Source organism: Rhinolophus ferrumequinum, chromosome 13 (assembly GCF_004115265.2).
Source record: "Rhinolophus ferrumequinum isolate MPI-CBG mRhiFer1 chromosome 13, mRhiFer1_v1.p, whole genome shotgun sequence".
Classification (NCBI taxonomy): domain Eukaryota; kingdom Metazoa; phylum Chordata; class Mammalia; order Chiroptera; family Rhinolophidae; genus Rhinolophus; species Rhinolophus ferrumequinum.
This window is the reverse complement of record NC_046296.1, coordinates 6,134,275-6,153,099: the sequence shown is the minus strand read 5'-3', so window position 1 is coordinate 6,153,099 and position 18,825 is coordinate 6,134,275. Positions and strand designations below refer to the sequence as shown.

The 18,825-nt window shown below is 44.2% G+C and overlaps 1 pseudogene; it reads left to right on the top strand.

The window, feature by feature from the left end:
• The first annotated feature begins 2,013 nt into the window (after positions 1 to 2,013).
• LOC117033255 (40S ribosomal protein S4, X isoform-like) lies at positions 2,014 to 2,765 on the top strand (annotated as a pseudogene).
• The last annotated feature ends 16,060 nt before the right edge of the window (positions 2,766 to 18,825 follow it).

The following is an 18,825-nucleotide window of genomic DNA, read 5'->3' as shown; positions in this document are numbered from 1 at the left end:
TTGTTATTCCTTTGGATGTCTTTACCTAACTGGCCGGAGGTAGATGCGTATTGCTTAACAAGACCTCAGGTCGTGGTTCTATGCCCCCCAAGTGAGAACAACTGCTCTATTATTGCCCAAGGATGGCGAGCTCTGGTTCAGGTATCCTCACCCCGAGTTCTTTCAGAATCTCGGGCGGTAATTTGCCAAGACCTGTAGAGATAAAATCCTCCTACAGCTAATTTCTCTTCTACCTTAGGCCTCTGTTTGTTCTGTAACAGTGTCCCTCCGTCCTTCATCATTTGAAAATCTCACTTCTGGATAAAGAAAGCAAACAACATATGAGTAGAGTCCTTCTGCGTTCACACCATCCTCTTCTAACAACAGTGTTTGCCTTTGCCTTTCTCCTTGTCCTCAGGATTTAGGAAAGCCCTCTTGTATTTTTCTTAACAGTTTCAGGAGCCTCAGCTCATTCTAATCTTGAACCTCCCTGGCATGATTCTGCCAAAATGTGGGTCACTCCACCACCCCTCACCTCTGCAGGAGGCCCCGAAGAGAGGCCACACTCTTTTCAGAATCCTACACGGACAGCAACGTCACAGCCAACCTCAGCTTGGTCTCTGGGCAACTCCCATTGTAGAAACCTCCAGGAATTTGAAAGAGTAGGAAGTCTGCTCTGGCTAGGTTTCACACCAACAACACCATCCCTCACCTAAAACAACAACATTTGCCTCTTGTTTTCCTGAGTCACAGCTGCTACCAGTAAACACAGTGCGTGTTACTGTTTTTGCAGGTGCCCTTTTCATTTGAAAATCTCCTTAGCTCTTCAGTCTCCAAATTTCCATCACCCTTCTCACCAAATGTGAAGACTTGCCTAAATGTTTTTAATCTATCAGATGAGTTTAGCTAAAAATAACCTGAAGTTAAAACTCTGGAGAAATAAGGACAAGCTGGCACCTAGCTAGTTGTACTTGGGATCCTTTCATTGCAGGTTTTCCTCCACCAGAGGGAGAGGCAACAGCAGAAGACACAGGTTGGAGCTTACTCGGGGAACAAAGCACCTTACTTAGGGAGCTGTACCAGGAACTTGACTGCTAAACTTCCACAAAGATCTGCTTTGCAATCAGGTTGCAATAGTTCTAAGACATCTGGGAGGGAAAGGTGACACAAAGCATTAAGATCAGTGCAAAAAAGATAAAACATAATGTCACTCAAAAGCACTAATGCTGCCGATACTTTCACTATGAGGCTGAATTGTCTGCAGGACAAGGGTAGTATTTGTTTTGCTTTTTTGTTTGTTTGCTTTTGGTGGAGGAAATAGTAGGCAAGAAACAGAGAAGCTTGAGGAAATTAAAAAATGTTTTGGAAAAGCTGCTGAGGAAAATGAGAAAGGGAGGTAATGAGACCAGGTGAAAAGGAATGCCATGGACCGAACTGCTGGTGGCAATGTAAAATGGTGCAGCCACTATAGAAAACAGTATGGCAGTTCCTCAAAATACTAAATCTATAACTAACATGATCCAGCAAATCTACTTCTGAGTATATATCCAGAAGAAGTGACAGCAGGATCTCCGAGTTATTTATGCACCCATGTTCATACCTGCATTATTCACAAATAACCAAAAAGTGGGAGCAACCCAAGTGTCCATCAACAAATGAATAGGTAAACAAAATGTGATATATACATACAATGGAATATTATTCAGCATTAAAAAGGAAGGAATTCTGACACATACCACAAGGAAAAACTTGAGGACATTTTGCCAAGCCAGACAGAAAGACACACTTATTTGAGGTCCCTAGAATAGCCAAATCCATAGAGAGGGAAAGTACGTGGAACGGTAACTGCCAGGGGGTGAGGGGTGGGGAGGTGGGGAGGGAGAATTGGGCCTTATTATATAATGAGTACAGAGTTTCTCGTCAGATAATGAAAAATGTTCTGGAGATGGATGGTGGTGATGATTACACAGCATTCTGAACTGAACTGTACTCTTAAAAATGGTTAAAATGGCTCTTTCTGTGCCCAGTGCAGCCATGGCTCATGGTCCTAAGAAGCATCCGAAGCGCGTAGAGGCTCCAAAGCACTGGATGCTGGGAAAATTGACAGGTGTGTTTGTTCCTCATCCATCCACCTGAGGGAATGTCACCCTCTCATCATCTGAAGCCCTAACAGGAGATGAAGTCAAGAAGATTTGCTTGCAGTAGTTCATTAGGATCGATGGCAAGGCTGAGCTGATGTCACCTACCCAGCTGGTTTTATGGATGTCATCAGCATCGACAAGACCGGAGAACTTCTGTCTGACCTACAACACCGAGGGTTGCTTGCAGTTCACTGCATTACACCCGAGGAGGCCAAGTCCAAGTTGTACAAAGTGAGGAAGATCTTTGGGGGCAAAAAGGAATCCCACATCTCGTGACCCATGGTGCTCACACCACCGACTACCCTGGTCTCCTCATCAAGGTGAATGACAACATTCATATTGATTTGGAGACCGGCAAAATTACTGATTTTATCAACTTTGACACTGGTAACCTGTGCATAGTGACCGGAAATGCTAACTTGGGAAGAATTGGTGTGATCACCAACAGAGAGAGACACCCTGGTTCTTTTGGTGTGGTTCATGTGAAAGATGCCAACGGCAACAGCTTTGCCACCCAGCTCTGGAACATTTATGTTATTGGCAAAGACAACAAACCATGGATTTCTCTTCCGTGGAAAGAGTGTCTGCCTCACCATTGCTGAAGATAGAGACAAGAGACTGGCAGCCAAACAGAGCAGTGGGTGAAGTGATCTCTAGGTGACACGACTGGAAGAGGTTTTGACCCCAATTAAAGATAACAGAGCATTGAAAAAAATGGTTAAAATTGTAAATTTTATATCATGTTTATATTACTACAATTGAAAAAAATAAAAAATTTTAAAAGGAAAGCCATGGAACCCTGGCAGCTGACTGAGGTTGTAAATAATACTGTAACGAACATGGTGGGGCATATATCTTTTTGAGTTAGTGTTTTCGTTTTCTTTGAATAAATACCCAGAAATGGAATAGCTGAATCATATAGTAGTTCTATTTTTAATCTTTTGAGAAACCTCCATGCTGTTTTCTATAAGTGGCTGCAACTATTTTACAGTCCCACCAACATTACACAAGTGTTCCCTGTTCCCCACGTCTTCACCAACACACTTGTTATTTCTTGTCTTTTTGATAATAGCTATTCTCACAGGTGTGAGATGATATCTCATTGTGGTTTTGATTTGCATTTCCCTGATGATTAGTGACATTGAACAACTTTCATGTACCTGTTGACTAACTGTGTAGTCTTTGGGAAAATGTCTATTCACATTCTCTGTCCACTTTTTAATTGGATTGTTCGGTTTTTGGCTATTGAGTTAAATGAGTTTTTATGTATTTTGGATATCAACCCCATATCAGATATTTCATTTGCAAATACTTTCTCCCATTCAGTAGGTTGCCTTTTCATTTTGTTGATCGTTTTCTTTGCTGTGCAGAAGCTTTTTAGTTTGTAGTCCCACTTGTTTATTTTTGCTTTTGTTGCCTTTCCTTTTGGCATCAAATCCAAAAAATCATTGCCAAAGCCAATGTCAAGGAGCTTACCACCTATGTTTTCTTCTAAGAGTTTTATGGTCTCAAGTCTTATGTTCAAATCTTTAATCCATTTTGAGTTAATTTTTCTGTGTGGTGTCACATAGTGGTCTAGTTTCGTTGTTTTGCATGTAACTGTTCAGTTTTCCCAATGCCATTTATTGAAGAGACTGTCTTTTCCCCATTTTATATTCTTGGCTCCTTTGTCATAAATTAATTAACCATATATGCATTGGTTTATTTCTGGGTTCTCTCTTCTGTTCCATTGATCTGTGCATCTGTTTTGAAAGCCAATAAACCATATTGTTTTGATTATGATAGCTTTGTAATAAAATTTGTAATCAGGGATCATGATGCCTCCAACTTTCTTCTTCTTTCTCAAAATTGCTTTGTCTATTCAGTGTCTTTTGTGGTTCCATACATACTTTAGAATTGTTTGTTCTATTTCTGGGGAAAATGCCATTGGAATTTTGAGAGGGATTACATTGAATCTGTAGTTTGCTTTAGATAATATGAACACTTTAACAATATACTTCTTCCTACCCATGAACACAGGATATCTTTCCACTTATTTTGTGCCTCTTTCAATTTCTTTTATCAATGTCTTATAATTTTCCAAGTTCATGTCTTTTACCTCCTTCATTAAATTTACTCCTGTGTATTTTATTTATTTTTTTGATGAAGTTATAAGTAGGATTGTTTTCTTAATTTCTCTTTCTGATAGTTCTTTATTGGTGTATAAAAATGCAACCAATTTTTGAATATTAATTTTGTATCCTGCTGTTTTACTGAATACTTTTATCAGTTCTAATAGTTTTTTGGTGGAATCTTTAGTGTTCTTTATATACAATATCATGTCATCTGCAAATAATGGCAGTTTTACCTCTTCCTTTCCAATTTGGATGCTTTTTCTTTGTTTGTCTGATTGTTGTGGCTAAGACTCTCAATACTAAGTTGCATAAAAGTGATGAAAGTGGACATACGTGTTTTGTTCCTGATCTTAAGGAAAACACTTTTAGATTTTTCCCTGTTGAGCATGATGTTAGCTGTGAGTTTGTCATATATGGCCTTTATTATTTTGAGGTATATTCCCTCTATTCTCACTTTGCTGAAAGTTTTTAATCATAAATGGATGCTGGATTTTGTCACTTTTTCTGCATCTATTGATATGACCATATGATTTTTATCCTTCATTTTGTTCATGTGGTGTATCACATTAGTTGATTTGCAGATATTGAACCACGCTTGCATCCCAAAATAAATCCCACTTGATCATGGTGTATGATTTTTTTAATGTATTGCTGAATTTGGTTTGCTAATATTGTTGAGGATTTTTGCATCCCTTTTCATCACAGATATCAGACTATAATTTTCTTTTTTCGTAATGTCGTAGTCTGGTTTTGGAATCAGGGTAAGTGTGACTTCAAAAAATGAGCTTGGGAACTTTCCCTCCTCTTGAATTTTTTGGGATAATTTAAGAAGATAGGTGTTACTTCTTTGAATGTTTAGTAAAATTCACCTGTGAAGCCAACTGGTCCAGGACATTTGTTTGTTGGGAGTTTTTTAAATTATTGTTTAGATTTAGTTTGTAGTAATCAGTCTGTTCAGATTTTCTGTTTCTTCTTGATTCAATTTTGGAAAATTGTATGTTTCTAGGAATTTATTCATTTTTTCCCGATTGTCCAATTTGTTAATAGATATAGAGTACCAAAAAATGTATTCACATTTTAAGAAAGGAAAAAACTGTATTTAAATTGTAATACTCAACATATACTGAAAACAAAAGATGAATACAAGTCATGTGTATACAATTTTTGGAACCCCCAGTAGTTGTTCATAATATTTTCTTATAAACCTTTGTATTTCTGTACTGTCATTGTTACTTCTGTTTCATTTCTGATTTTATTATTTGGGTCCTCTCTCTTTTTTTTCTTTCTCTCTTCAAAGAACCTGTTCTAGGTTCTAGGTTTCATTGATCTTTTGTATTTTTTTTTTTAGACTCTATTTTGTTTGTTTCCACTCTGATCTTTATTATTTCCTTCCTTCTACTCACTTTGGGTCAGAACCTAGTCACATGACTGCCCCATACCTGAAGGAAGGTCTGTAGTTGCAAGATTTCTGGCTTCTACCTTGGAAAGGTAGGACTAGAATGCAGGGGATTATCAACAAGAAGTGAAAATGCTCAAAGATGTTGGCAAATGATGACTGTCCAATACTGCTATTACTCCTGTGATGCTTTCTTCAGCATCCCCTTCCTCAGTTGGCACTGCCCTTATACTGGGAAAAGCATACCCCCTACCCTAGACCCCACACTTTGGAGTACCTTTTTTGAAATGTTAGGAGTTCCCCCTGGTGGCTGGCACCTGACAGGGCCAGCTGTGCCATTTAGTCCTGAACCAGGACATTTTTGGGTGCTCTCCTCTATCCTATGCACGTGGTTGACCATATCCTCCAAATATCCAAGACGCCAATGCCTGGGCCCATTCAGGAGAGTCTGGTTAGCGTGTGTGCCCTCCAGCCAGTACAGCATCTCTCTCGTGGGATTTTGTAAAAATGATACTGACCACCACCTCCACACTGGTTGTAACGCACTGATTTGGAGTGACACGCTAGGGCACAAGATGAAGAACCTTCAAATGCACTAATTGTCCAATAAACAAATACATAAATACGTCTTTCTATCCACTATTCTAAATCTTCACTGATAAATCACTATACAAAGGCGCAAGAATTTGTTATACAATTTTAAATCAAATTGCTCGTATAGACAAGGCCCCACAACAAATATATGTTCACGGTCCCAACTACCCTAGAGAGAACCTGCCCTCAGTGTTCCCATAACACTTTGCATTTACTTCGGCATTTGATACACTTGAACACATTCTTTGAGACATTTTCGGTAGTCATCTTCCATGATAACTCTCTTCTGCTTTTACTTCAACCACCACCTCCTCTTCCATTTCCTCCTTCTAGGAAGTGTTCTTGTGCTTTCTCCTAGGCCCTCTTTATCTAAATCTCCCCTTTGGTTACCTGGTCTACTCTTGTGGCTTTGAATGCTAGCTATAGGTGGATGAATCTCAAATCTTCGTTTCTGGCCCGACCTCTCCCACAAACTCAAGACTTTTATCCAACTACCAAACTGACATCTCCACTCAGATATCTAATGGGCATCTAAACTTCACACATCTAAGACAGAATTGTTGCTTGCACACACATACACCTCCAACCCATTTCCCTCCCAGCCTTCCATATTTCTGTACCTGGTTGCTTAAGCTAAAAACTCAGGATCCTTGATTTTCCCTTTCTATTGCAGTTGATTATTCTATTGATACAGTCTGTTTTTATTCATCATATTACAGAGAGTGCCAAAACAATGTATACACGTTTTAAGAAAGAAAACAGCTGTATTAATTGAAATACTCAATATATACCAATAACAAAAGATAAATACAAGTCATGTTTGACTTCTGCAATTACAAGAGGTGCTCAAAGTGGTTACCATCAGCGTCCAGACACTTCTGATTACAGCGAAATACTGCTTTAGCGTAGATAACATCTCTTAAAATGTGTATACAGGGGCCAACCCGGTGGCTCAGGCAGTTGGAGCTCCGTGCTCCTAACTCCGAAGGCTGCCAGTCGATTCCGACATGGGCCAGGGGGCGCTCAACCACAAGGTTGCTGGTCAACTTCTCCAGTCCCACAAGGGATGGTGGGCATCGCCCCCTGCAACTAAGATTGAACATGGCACCTTGAGCTGAGCTCCCAGATGGCTCAGTTGGTTGGAACGCGTCCTCTCAACCACAAGGTTGCCGGCAGTGGCAACTGAACCTGGAGCTGAGCTGCACCTTCCACAACTAAGACTGAAAGAAAAACAACTTGAAGCTGAACGGCACCCTCCACAACTAAGATGGAAAGGACAACAACTTGACTTGGAAAAAAAAAAGTCCTGGAAGTACACACTGTTCCCCAATAAAGTCCTGTTCCCCTTCCCCAATAAAATCTTTTTTAAAAAATGTGTATACATTTTTTGGCACCCCCATTATATCTCAAACTCATGCTCCCATCTCACCAGCCAGCATCCTGGCCAAGCCTCCCCCTCGCTTGCTGCTCCAGTGTGACAGCCCTTCTAGTCTCTCTGCTTCCCCCTTGACCACCATAATACATTCTCTTTTCATAAGGCAAATCAGAGCACCTCCTTCCTCTAAAAATACTTCCGTAACTTCCCGTTTCTCTGAAATAACGTATAAATTCATTCCACAGCATGGCAGTACATGTCCCACTTGATCCGTCCCCTGCTTACCTCTTCAGCCCCTCCTTTCCTTCTCTCCCTCACTCACTCCGCTCCAGGCCCTGGGCCCGCTTCCTGCTAACTCAGTCCTCCTCCAGGCCCCTCTCCCGAGTACCCTTTGCCCAGCATATTACAGGCTGGACCTCTTTCTCACTCAAGCCTCAGCTCCAGCAAACATCACCATTCCTGACTGGTCTCTTCCCTTCAGAACACTTATTGTATTCCATTTATTCGTTTGTTTATAAGTTTGTTGTCTCTAGATTATAAGCTTCATGAGGGCAGAGTACTTTTCTATCTTGTTTTCCACAAGGTCCTTGGGATGTAAGACACTGCCAAGCACAAGTAAGGATTCAATAAATAATTGTTAAACCAATAAATAAACGGATGGCTCAAGGAAAGGATAACAACTTCCTGAAGGAGAAAAGAAGGAGAAAGTGGAGGAGAAGGAGGAAGAAGAGGAGGAAGAGGAGGAGGAGGAGGATGGGGAGAAGGAGAAGGAGAAGGAGAAGGAGAAGAAGGAGAAGGAGAAGGAGAAGGAGAAGGAGAAGGAGAAGGAGAAGGAGAAGGAGAAGGAGAAGGAGAAGGAGAAGAGAAGAAGAAGAAGAAGAAGAAGAAGAAGAAGAAGAAGAAGAAGAAGAAGAAGAAGAATCAGCAGCAGCGGAGGAAGCAGAAGAAGAAATAAAGATGTGAATTATGTTGCTAAGTAAATAATGTTTACATTCATTTGATATCAAATGTTCTAAAGGCTCTTTCAGGTTTCATCCCCACTGAGCCAGAAGGGTGAACCTATGATCCATGCCCTGGGACAGAGTCTCAGGTGGCTGGTCAGGCCATACCACACACCCTTTGATGCTGCATATCTTTAGCCAAAGGCTCTCAGCCCATCTGTCAGGGGCGGCCCTTCATTGCCAGCGGCGCGGAATGGACTCCCTTGGGCTTTGCTCCTAACAGCTTCCTGAACAATGAAGGAAACCAAAAACTGAGTATTTCTGGTCTCCAAGGCACAGTTTGCCAACATTATCACATGATGGCATCTCTGGCCGTGTGTCTATTGATGTTGCATTCATAAGGAGAGTGCAATCATTTTGCAAGAACCCAAGGGTCCGAATCAAACATCTGGGGTCCTTGCCTCCAAAGGCACCCTTGCTAACAGCTAGAAGTCCAGACCTTTGATTTACAATCCCTTCCTTTTATTTTACAATCTCTATTTTATTGAGTTTTTCTTTAATTATTTTACGTTGGTGTATGTCTAAGAAAATTACTCAAGATAGAAAATTTATTAGTATTTTAAGCACATTATCTGAATTTGAGATGCAAAAGCTTTCAGTGAAACATATGTGATATGTGCAATGTATTTTAAATGGCTCTCTGCTCCTTTTCTTCTCTCAAAATGCCTGTCTAAGAAAGGAGTACCATATGGGCCGAAATGGAAACCCTCTCAGATTATAAAAAATGGACTCATAACCAATGTAAAATTGTCAGCCATGATGCAATCGTTTTTCCATTTTTCAGGAGGCACCACATAACAATAATTTAAAGGTATTCAGTGCTTACTAGTACTTTGACATGTTATCATAATTGTGCACCCCACTAGTCTGACTGATAAAAAGAAAAATAAATTTTATTCCAACTTAATGAATGAGGAAATGAACTCTCAAAGAGGTTAAGTGACTTGCCCAGAGATACACAGATCATAATGGCTGAGCTGGGGCTCAGACAGGTTTTTTGACTCCAAGTCCAGCACCTTCCTCACTCTGGCACAGTGCCCAGAAGAAGGACAGAGACTTTTCTGAAACTTTAGGCAGGGAGCTTTACAAATCTGTGAGAAATTATAGTAATGATAATGTACCAAGTGCTAAGTATGTGCCAGTCTCTGTTCATTCAACATTTATTGAGCATCTCTTCATCAAGCCCTGTACTGGCTGCTAGAGCTTTAACAGTGACCAGAACGGGAAGGAAGAAACCCTTGCCCTCATAGAGCTTATATTCCAGATCAGGGTTTCTCAAAGTGAGCACTATTGATATGTTGGGAGGATGGTTCTTTGGGGGGAAAACACAGAGCGCATTCTCCTCTGTGCCATTGTTTCTACCTATCGAGATGCCAGCAGCACCCCACTCCCGGTTATGACAAAATGCCTCCAGGCATTGGCAAATATCCTGTGGTTGAGAATTGCTGTTTTAGATGGAAGAACAGGTCAGCGAAAAAATGAAATAAAAAAGGCTTTGAGGCTGCTCTCTCTTCTTGTCACCTGGTGACCCTCTAACGTCATTGCCTTGTGCGTCTCAGGCAGTCCCAGCCACAGCCTCCCGTCCCTCATGCTCCTCTGTCCCCAGCCCAGGCACCCACCACATGGCATCCTGATCACCTCCCCAGAGGCTAAGCGGCAATGGCGCAGGGGAGAGACACGCCGGACCCAGGTCTGGAAAGTGGCTGGGGCCAGTCATAAACAACATTCCCTGGGAAACTGGAATTGATCCCATGGGCAAGAGGAAGCAAGTGTGCTTTTGTTGTTGTTGTTGCTTGTTTTTAGCATAAAAGAGACAGGATCAGGTTTGATCCTGTCTCTTTTATGCTAAAAACAAGCATAAAACCAGTTTCTACAACACTGGGGGTTGGTGGATGGGAGGCGGTGGGGACAGTTAGGACACCGCTTTGGCTATCCTTATGGGAAGTGGGCGAGGATCCTCCAATCCCGTGTGGGTGGAGAGGATGGATTGGACCGGGCAGGCCTATATAAAGAAGGGTGAGCAAGAGATGGTGACAGATGCTGAAGACTAAAGTGGACAAGAATGATAGCGTATTAGTATGGAAAGGACCCGAGGCTCCCTCCCCTTTGCTCTTCTGCATTCAGGAATCTGAAACGGGCAGCATTTCAGACAGGTGTCAGGATGCCTGCATGAACACCCCGCAAGACACATAGGCTGCTGCACGGACGGGCACTTCCCTTTCTGCACACGATTCCCAGATCTCCACAACTTCCTACCTGGTCCTTATTTTCCTCTTTGAAACTACACAGTGTCAGACCAACACGATTTTTAAACAGCCACTGTACCTCCACCAGATCTCCTCTTTTCCAGGTTAGGTACCACCAGCTTCTGACCCTTCACCAGCATGCTCACCTCCAGTTGACCCTACCCGTGATACAGCAGATATGGCCTGGCTGGGGGACAGGGAGGGAGAGGGGGCAGGGGACGGGGGAGACATGGCTGACAGCTACATTCTAAATAGAATGCTACAAGCACAGGAGCAATCACACGCTTGGCAGCTCTAAGGGCCCACCCCTCCACAGAAACATGAAAACAAGATGAGCAAAAACTGTCAGAATGAACTTTGTTGGAACTCTGGAAAACAGTCAAACGTTTAGAGCAAGCAAGTGAATGTTGAATTAAGAAAGGGTGGCTTAGAGAGTGTTGAAGGAAATCTCTCTGAAATCACGAGCTGACCACATGCTAAAAGACGAGAGACTTCCAAGAGCACACACAACAAAGAATACAGTCTTGAAGCAGATGCGTCCTAACGCTGACTTTGTTGGAAGGTTGGGCAATAGTATTTGCTAGCGTTTGATTTGTGGCCACCTCTGTGGTTTCCATATGGCTTAATGATAAACTAGGGCTCCCGAACTCATGCATCTCAGTCCATTTTTTTAACCTAACTGCTAGACATTATACAAATCCTACTTTATTCCATTTTATTTATTTAAGCCCCAAGGCTCCTGTCTTTCAAACTCTTGAAAATTTTATTGTATTCAAGCTCCTGAACTATCCTTCCTAGATTTGTGTTTTCTGTCATTTCTAAGGCATCCTGTCTTCCCTAAAATTATTGCTTAAAAAGTGTCACCAGGACTGGATCAGGAAGGAGCCCCAGGCACATCACTAAAGGCCTCCATTCTAATAACCCCGGTTCTGTGGTTACATTTATCCATCGACTACAACCCACACAAATGCCTAACACCCCCAAAAAGGTTGTACTCAGAAAAGAAAATTAGTTTATTTTGGCTCAACTTATCTGTTGAAAATCTACTCCAGAATTTTGCAGAAAATTGACCTCACTTGACAGGTTTTTAGTTCCTAAACCTCTCTCTTTCCCCTTTTAGAAAACTGAGCTATCACTTATGTCTCTCCAATCCTCCAGGCCCTCTTTCCTGAGCAAGCCACCTACTTGCGGAAAGACGTCCTGTCTCCAGGCTGACGCAGAATTGCACCTTGGAGTATTAAAGGAGCTGCAGCTGTGACTGCAGAAGCACTTCCCCCGATGGTGAAGAAATCACAGAGAAGTAAAAGATCCCTTCTAGCTGAATGAATAAGTGGCTGCAAGTCACCCTTCTAGATAGAAAGAGGAGGAAACCAAGTCAGGGTAAGACAGCCATCCCTCATCCATGTGCCCCGGTCATGCCTGTGCCTCGAAGTCCTGCTCACTCACCACCTGCTCACTCCTTTCTCCAGCCAGAAGGGATCTTTCACTATTTAAAGAACTTCCATAACACTTGCTCTGTGTTTATATTGGAGCACATTTAAGTCTCTACCTTGTGTTCGAGGCTCGGTTCCCATTTAAAGGTGATGACTGCATGCAGAGAACTGGGCTTAAATCCATTCTCTGGCACTTGCCGGCTCTTCGTTTCTTCATGTCTAAAATGGGAATAACATTAGTACCTGTCTCATAGAATTGCCATGGGATTAAATGAGATCATGCCTGTAAGCATAGTGCTTGGCATTTAGAACTTATGTTATCTCTGTTCTTATAAGCTCAGTGTGGCACAACCAGAAATCAATCCAACCACTTTGAATAGATATGATAGCGGGAGCTGGGGCAGCCATTTTGCAGCCATGCAGCAACAAGCATGAGGATAAGGCCAAAAGAATAACAGTCAAGAGTTATCGCTAAAGCCCTGAACCAAAACCACAGCTTAGTATTATGTGGCGGGGGAAACATCTATTTGATAAAAACACAAAGCCAGTTTTTCAGTTACTTGCAGTTACCCCTTTTAACCAGCCTGCCCTAACTCAAGCCACTAACTAGATACAATTTGTTGTAAGTTGCATCTCCATTTAAGAAAAAAATCAGAAGTTTGTAGTGCATATGTGGGGGTATATCTGTCTCGTGTGTGTGTGTGTGTGTGTGTGTGTGTGTGTGTGTGTGTGTACTCAGGTGCCTACATGAAAGTTCAGGCTGTTTGTTCACAAGCCAATTCTACGTCTTATTATCGGGCAAATCATCAGGAGTTTTCTCCCTTGAGCATATGGAGCAGGCAGCAGGTGTTTCTGGCAGCATAGCTGTGCGGTTGGGGGCCTCTGCTACATTTCCCTTCCACACAATCATTTCCTAAGCTGCAGGGAGGCTCCTCGCTGGCTGAAGGAGAGGCCGCAGCAAAGGCCAGCATTGCAGGTGTGGGCCCCACAGTGTCAGGATGCCCAGGGACACCTTAAGAAGGAAAAGGAACACCCAGGTACAGGACAGTTGGTGAAGGAGGGAGCCAGGAAATACTCAAAGGTTAGACCTGTAATTTGAAGCAGGATCAAAAGCCCAGGGAGTGGGTGGCTCACGCTCTTGCCTCCCCAGGCCCTGGGGACATACAAGCACAGTTGGAAAAACTCCAGGGCTCCCTCAGAGCCCAGGGACCCAACCAGCACAGTGGAGGGGAGGGGTGTGACAGTGCAGCCTCAGGGGGAAGGCGTGGCTGGCTCTCAGGTTGGCATGTGTGGGTGGGAGCTGCACACTCTGGCAGGTGGACAAGGCAGGGAAGAGACAGAAGAGAAAGAAGGCACAGACAGATGTGACCGGGAGGCTCCTGTCCTGAGATAGCAGGACCCGGCTGCCCCCAGCACATCTGCACACCCCCTTCCACCAGTCAGCAGCCTCAGCGTAGGTGGGTGGGTGGGCGGCCTGGGCTGGCAGGGGCTCTGTCTGCACAGGTGGTCGGCCTGAGGCAGACAAGTGCAAAAGGCTGCCAACACCCTCCCCTTACCATCCCAGCACCCGGGGTTCAAAGGCTTCTGGGTTTTTTCCCCCTGGGATGGAAAAGCAGTCTTGCACCACGCTGAGTTACACAAGAGAGGGCGATGTTAGTAAGGGTTTGCTCACTGGGAGGATGGTGTGAATTCAGACCAGACCGCCAGGTCTAGGGCTTTGCTTTCTCCAAGCCTTAGTTAGCTCATCTGCAAATGGGTCAAATACTTCCAGCTGACTAGGAACTGTGGGGGCGAGAAAGGGGGTGTCCGGGAACCTTCCAGGGTGCCGGAAACCTTTTGTTTTGATCTGGTTGGTGATTACCTGGGTGCATACATACGTAACAACATATCCAGCGTTACATACAAGATTGTGGCACTTCATGTGCAAATAAGAGAGTGACTTAGAAATGGGTGGCAAAGGCCATCTCCAGTGTGGACTGGTTTAAGGAGCCCAGGGCATGTCTGTTCCCCAAATGTATTCACTCTACCCCCATGCCCCCATCACTGATGCTGGAAATTCTACTGTTGCAAATGAAGTCTTTGGCTGAAAGCTGTCTTCGGTTGTCACAGTAAGAAAAGTAACTTTTTCCTTATCCCACCTGCACCTTAGAAGAGAGATGGTCAGGGTTGAAGAGGGACAACTGAAACTACTTTTCCCACATGATAACTTCGCCCACAGCAGACTGTGTGTGAAGAGCTTTGCTCTTCCCTCCGGGAGACAGAAAGAAACAGACCAAGAAGAAGCAAGGGCCTCTGCCTGGCCCCCAACCAGCCAGGACCTATACAGGAACTGTATACAGGAACTGGAGGACCTAGGGAGGCCCTGGAGGTGAGAGGACAACAGCAGGGCTGGGGGTTCTGGGGTTCTAACAAGGGCGGGGCAGGCTCAGGGACAGCTCCATGGCTAGCTGCCCCCATTGCTGCTGGGGTTATGCAAGGAGCTCCGATTTAAGCCCACTCTCTGTGTGAATAACCAAAGGAAAACAAGCCCACCAGCTCACAAAACCTTAAACCGCAGGTTCCGAAGGGAACCCCGTCGCCCACATTTTGAGAATGTGGGTGAAGTACTTTTTATGCCCCAAATCGTTTTCCCCACATATATAGGAGTATCCTTACTCGATAATTCATAATATCCAAAGTTAGTATGAACTAAGGAATATTTACTTTTTTTTTTACATTTGTCAGCCATGATAGTATCTACTTGTGTTTGCAAGGTCGTCCTTTTGTACGTCTGTGAAGCAAATGCCGTCAGTCTGCGGCTAACGCCAGTGGCCCAGGGCTATATATGAAGCCAACAAAGGAGCTAATGCAAACCTGACAGAGCTGAGAACAATGACTTCGAGGGACGGAAACCCAGCAATGATCTATGACATAACACAAATCCTCCCTGTGCTGAAGGAGCCACGTGGCTTTCCCTTAGCATATACAGAGGGTGCCAAAAAATGTAGGCACATTTTAAGAAAGGAAAACTGTATTAAAATTGTAATACTCAATATATACCAATAACAAAAGATGAATACAAGTCACGTTTGACTTCTGCAATTACAAGAGATGCTCAAAGTGGTTACTATCAGCGTCCAGACACTTCTGATTATGGCAAACTACTGCTTGAGCAATGTTTACCAAAGTGTTAACATCTCTTAAAATGTGTATACATTTTTTTGGTACACCCGGTATACACACATGCATACACACACATACACACACACACACACACACACACACACACACACACACAAAATTAAGTTCACGAACTTAATTGTCAGACCTTGGGGGGTGTGTGTGTGTGTGTGTGTGTGTGTAAAATATACAGTATACATAATATATATATATATAGCAATATAGCAACTGGTATTTGAACAGGGTATAGTTTTCTTTATACCTAGTTCTTCCTCGAAATAAATGGAGCAAGTTTGAAGAGCTGTGTTATTGGAAGGATATCCTATAACCAAAAAATTCTCACTTCCTTGGGGTGCAGGAGCTATGAATGGTCTTAGTCTGCTTTCTTTTTCTAAATTTTCTATAACGAGAATGTGAATTAACTACAGGTGCATATATTATATTTATAATTGGAACTTGAATCTCAGAGAAATTCTTAAAATGTGAGAAAGTTTTTAAAGGCCCCAAAGTGAAACCATCAACTAGCAACTCGTGGGGGAAACTGAGGCCCAGAGTGGCAGATGGATCATCCTGGGACTGGGGAATTGTCCTTGGTCTTTGCATGTTTGTTCAGTAAAGCCAGATCGGGGAGAGCAGTTTTCACTCGGGACACAAGTCCAACTCTCCCACTTCCTGGCACTGACACTAATTTTACTAGATCTTTATAATTTAGAAAATGGACTGCTCTGTTCACAAGGTTCTTAAAGGGCTACAGGGAGAGGCAAGCAAGGTAAACGCAAAGCTCATCCGAGTACAGGCTGGCAGGTGGAGAGCAGAGAGCAGTGATGTCTGTCCCAAGTCTCCCCTGCAGGAGCTCCCCCTTTGGTAAAATGAGGAAACAATGGCACCTGGAAGCTGAGTCGACATGCGCTTCATTTTTTTGCTTATCCCAAAGGCACATTCATGCACCATGTAACCAATCCAATGTGGAACTAGACAAATGGCTCCAGGAGATTGGACAAGGAGACAGGTATATTCAGTTACCAACAGCTCAGTTCCTTGTTTCTACATTTTCAAGCCTCTAATACATGTCTAAAGACATGTATTAAATTCTCCGTTTTTAATCAGCTATAACTGCAAAGTATTCTAAGGATTTAGTCGACGTGCCTCAGGAAGACATGTCATCAAAACGTTTTTAACTCCAGGGTGGAAATGGGTCTCTCATTAGATGAGGTACAGTAGGTCTGACAAGACAGCCAAGGACAGATAATGACCTCTCTCAGGCTTGTGTGGCAGCAGAATGCTAGCTGTGTCCCCTGACCCTCTGGGGCCCTGTGGCTTTTGTCTAGGCACCCCTCCCCTTCTCTACATTGTGGCGCTTGAAGCCATAACTGCATTTCCCAGGGCTCTGGGTGTAGTTCAGGTTCTGCCAACAAGACACACGGCCAGTAGGTGTGGGTGGTACCGAGGACAGGGACCTCATCCTGCAGCTGGGGGCTGACAATCAAGCCCAGCAGACAAGGTGTTCTCAGTGCTGGATCTCCTATCCCAGCGCCAAAAGACATGTGGTGATGGCAGCAGTTTCCAGGAGTGTGCAGATGCCTGAGCCCTGGAGAACAGCCCTGAAGTCTGACCTTGACACTAATCACTGCTGCGGGCACCTGACTTCCCCATCCCTGCGCCATCTGGTGATGTTGAGGGCTCCTAATTCCTTGGAACAGTACAGTGGCTTCTGCTTCCTGAACTACACCTTTAATGGAACCTGCTCACATGTCCAAGCTGCGGATGCGGGTCCTCTAACTCCCTTTCCGTGTCTCAGACCAATGAGGGTGGTTTCTTTGTCCTGCTTTGCCCACTTCCCACCGTTTCCGCTCCCTCTGCCTGCCACGCCTCTGGCTGCTCACAGGCCTCCTCCACCCCCAGCTGTGAGGGCAGCTTTCTGCCTCCCAGGGAATGTTCCACTGCGCTCACTGCGGAGGCAAACATCACCCCGAATGAGACCCTGCTTTCTCTGGCTCTGCCCCACCTGACTGCCCCCCATTGACTTCCTGAAAGGTCACCCTTCTACCCCCACTCCCTGGAGCCCTGCTTTAGAAACCAGCTCTGTTTTCTCTTTCCCTCCACCCCAATCAATTCCACCCTTCTGACTCTTTGGAGAGCCAAAGTATTTATCAGAATTATCCAATCTATGAAAATGATCGTTTCCAAATCCTGATAGGACGTCCCCTGTTCTGACAGGTCAGTGCCCCGTGGAATCCTGGTGCTACCCCCACCCCCTACCCCCCAGCAAGAATTGTTGCTCTTTAATGGTTTAATGAGTTGCATCACAAAAATGATAAGATAAGTACAGAATAATGGAGGACCTGGTGAGAGCAGGGCAGAGATAACTGGCTTGGAATGAAATCATTGAATAAGCACCACATTTATGCAAACATCTCAGGCCAGCTGCCTAATCTCTTCGCCTATAAATATCTCAGAGAAAGAGAGCTGAGGCCATGACATGGAGCTTCCCAGATGTCACCTTCCCTAAAGTCTGTATGGCACCATTCAGGGGGCAAATTCACTGCCCTGTGGAGGGGGTCACTCCAGGAAGGGCCAGGCCAGCAGTGTGCCTCGGCAGAAACTACAATAAAAAGGTGGGTTTTTTTTTTAAAACACTGCTTCACATCTGATGCTTCCGGTCCAGTTGCAACTGTCTATTAAGCCGGCACCCTCTTCACACTGTAGCTAAGTGGCCAGAAGATAAATGAGTCATTTATCACACAGAGTAAGAAGAGGCAGGAGATAAGAGCTACTCACCTCCAGAAGGCAGATGGGGCTCTTCGTGGCAGAGTGCCCACACCCACACCCCCACCTGCCAGGGACAGGGCAAGCTGTGGGCTGGATGGGCTCATGGCCTCTGTGCTGGCACACAGGCAAGCTGCGGCTTCCTGGCACCTGGCTGGCTTAGGGCTACCATCCAGTGACCCTCAAGCCTGCAGGGCCCCACAGCATTTCTAGTTTAAGTTTGGGCAGAAATTTCTCCTCCAGCCACGGCACAGCTACACAGGCCTCTCCTTGCTATACAAGCACTTAATGAGTCACTACTGAAGCAGATCATTGTCATCTTCCTTGAAAAGGTTTAAGAACTTAGAGTGATGCTGGAGGCGGCAGCCAGACAGACCCACCCAGGAAAGCACATACCGCGGAAGCAGTAACTGGGGGAAGCCAGCACTGAGAGAAGCAGCGTCTATTCTCACGTCCATGTTGGAGCTGAGGAGAAATTGAGGGGCATGGTTCACCATCGAGAACTAAGCTGCTCAGCCATCTGCTGCTTAGAAGGTGAAAACAGCTAAGGACACTCGGAAAGGACAAAGGATGGAAGTTTTGATTTCATCTCAACTTCTCTCATGGTTGACTAGCCACTGA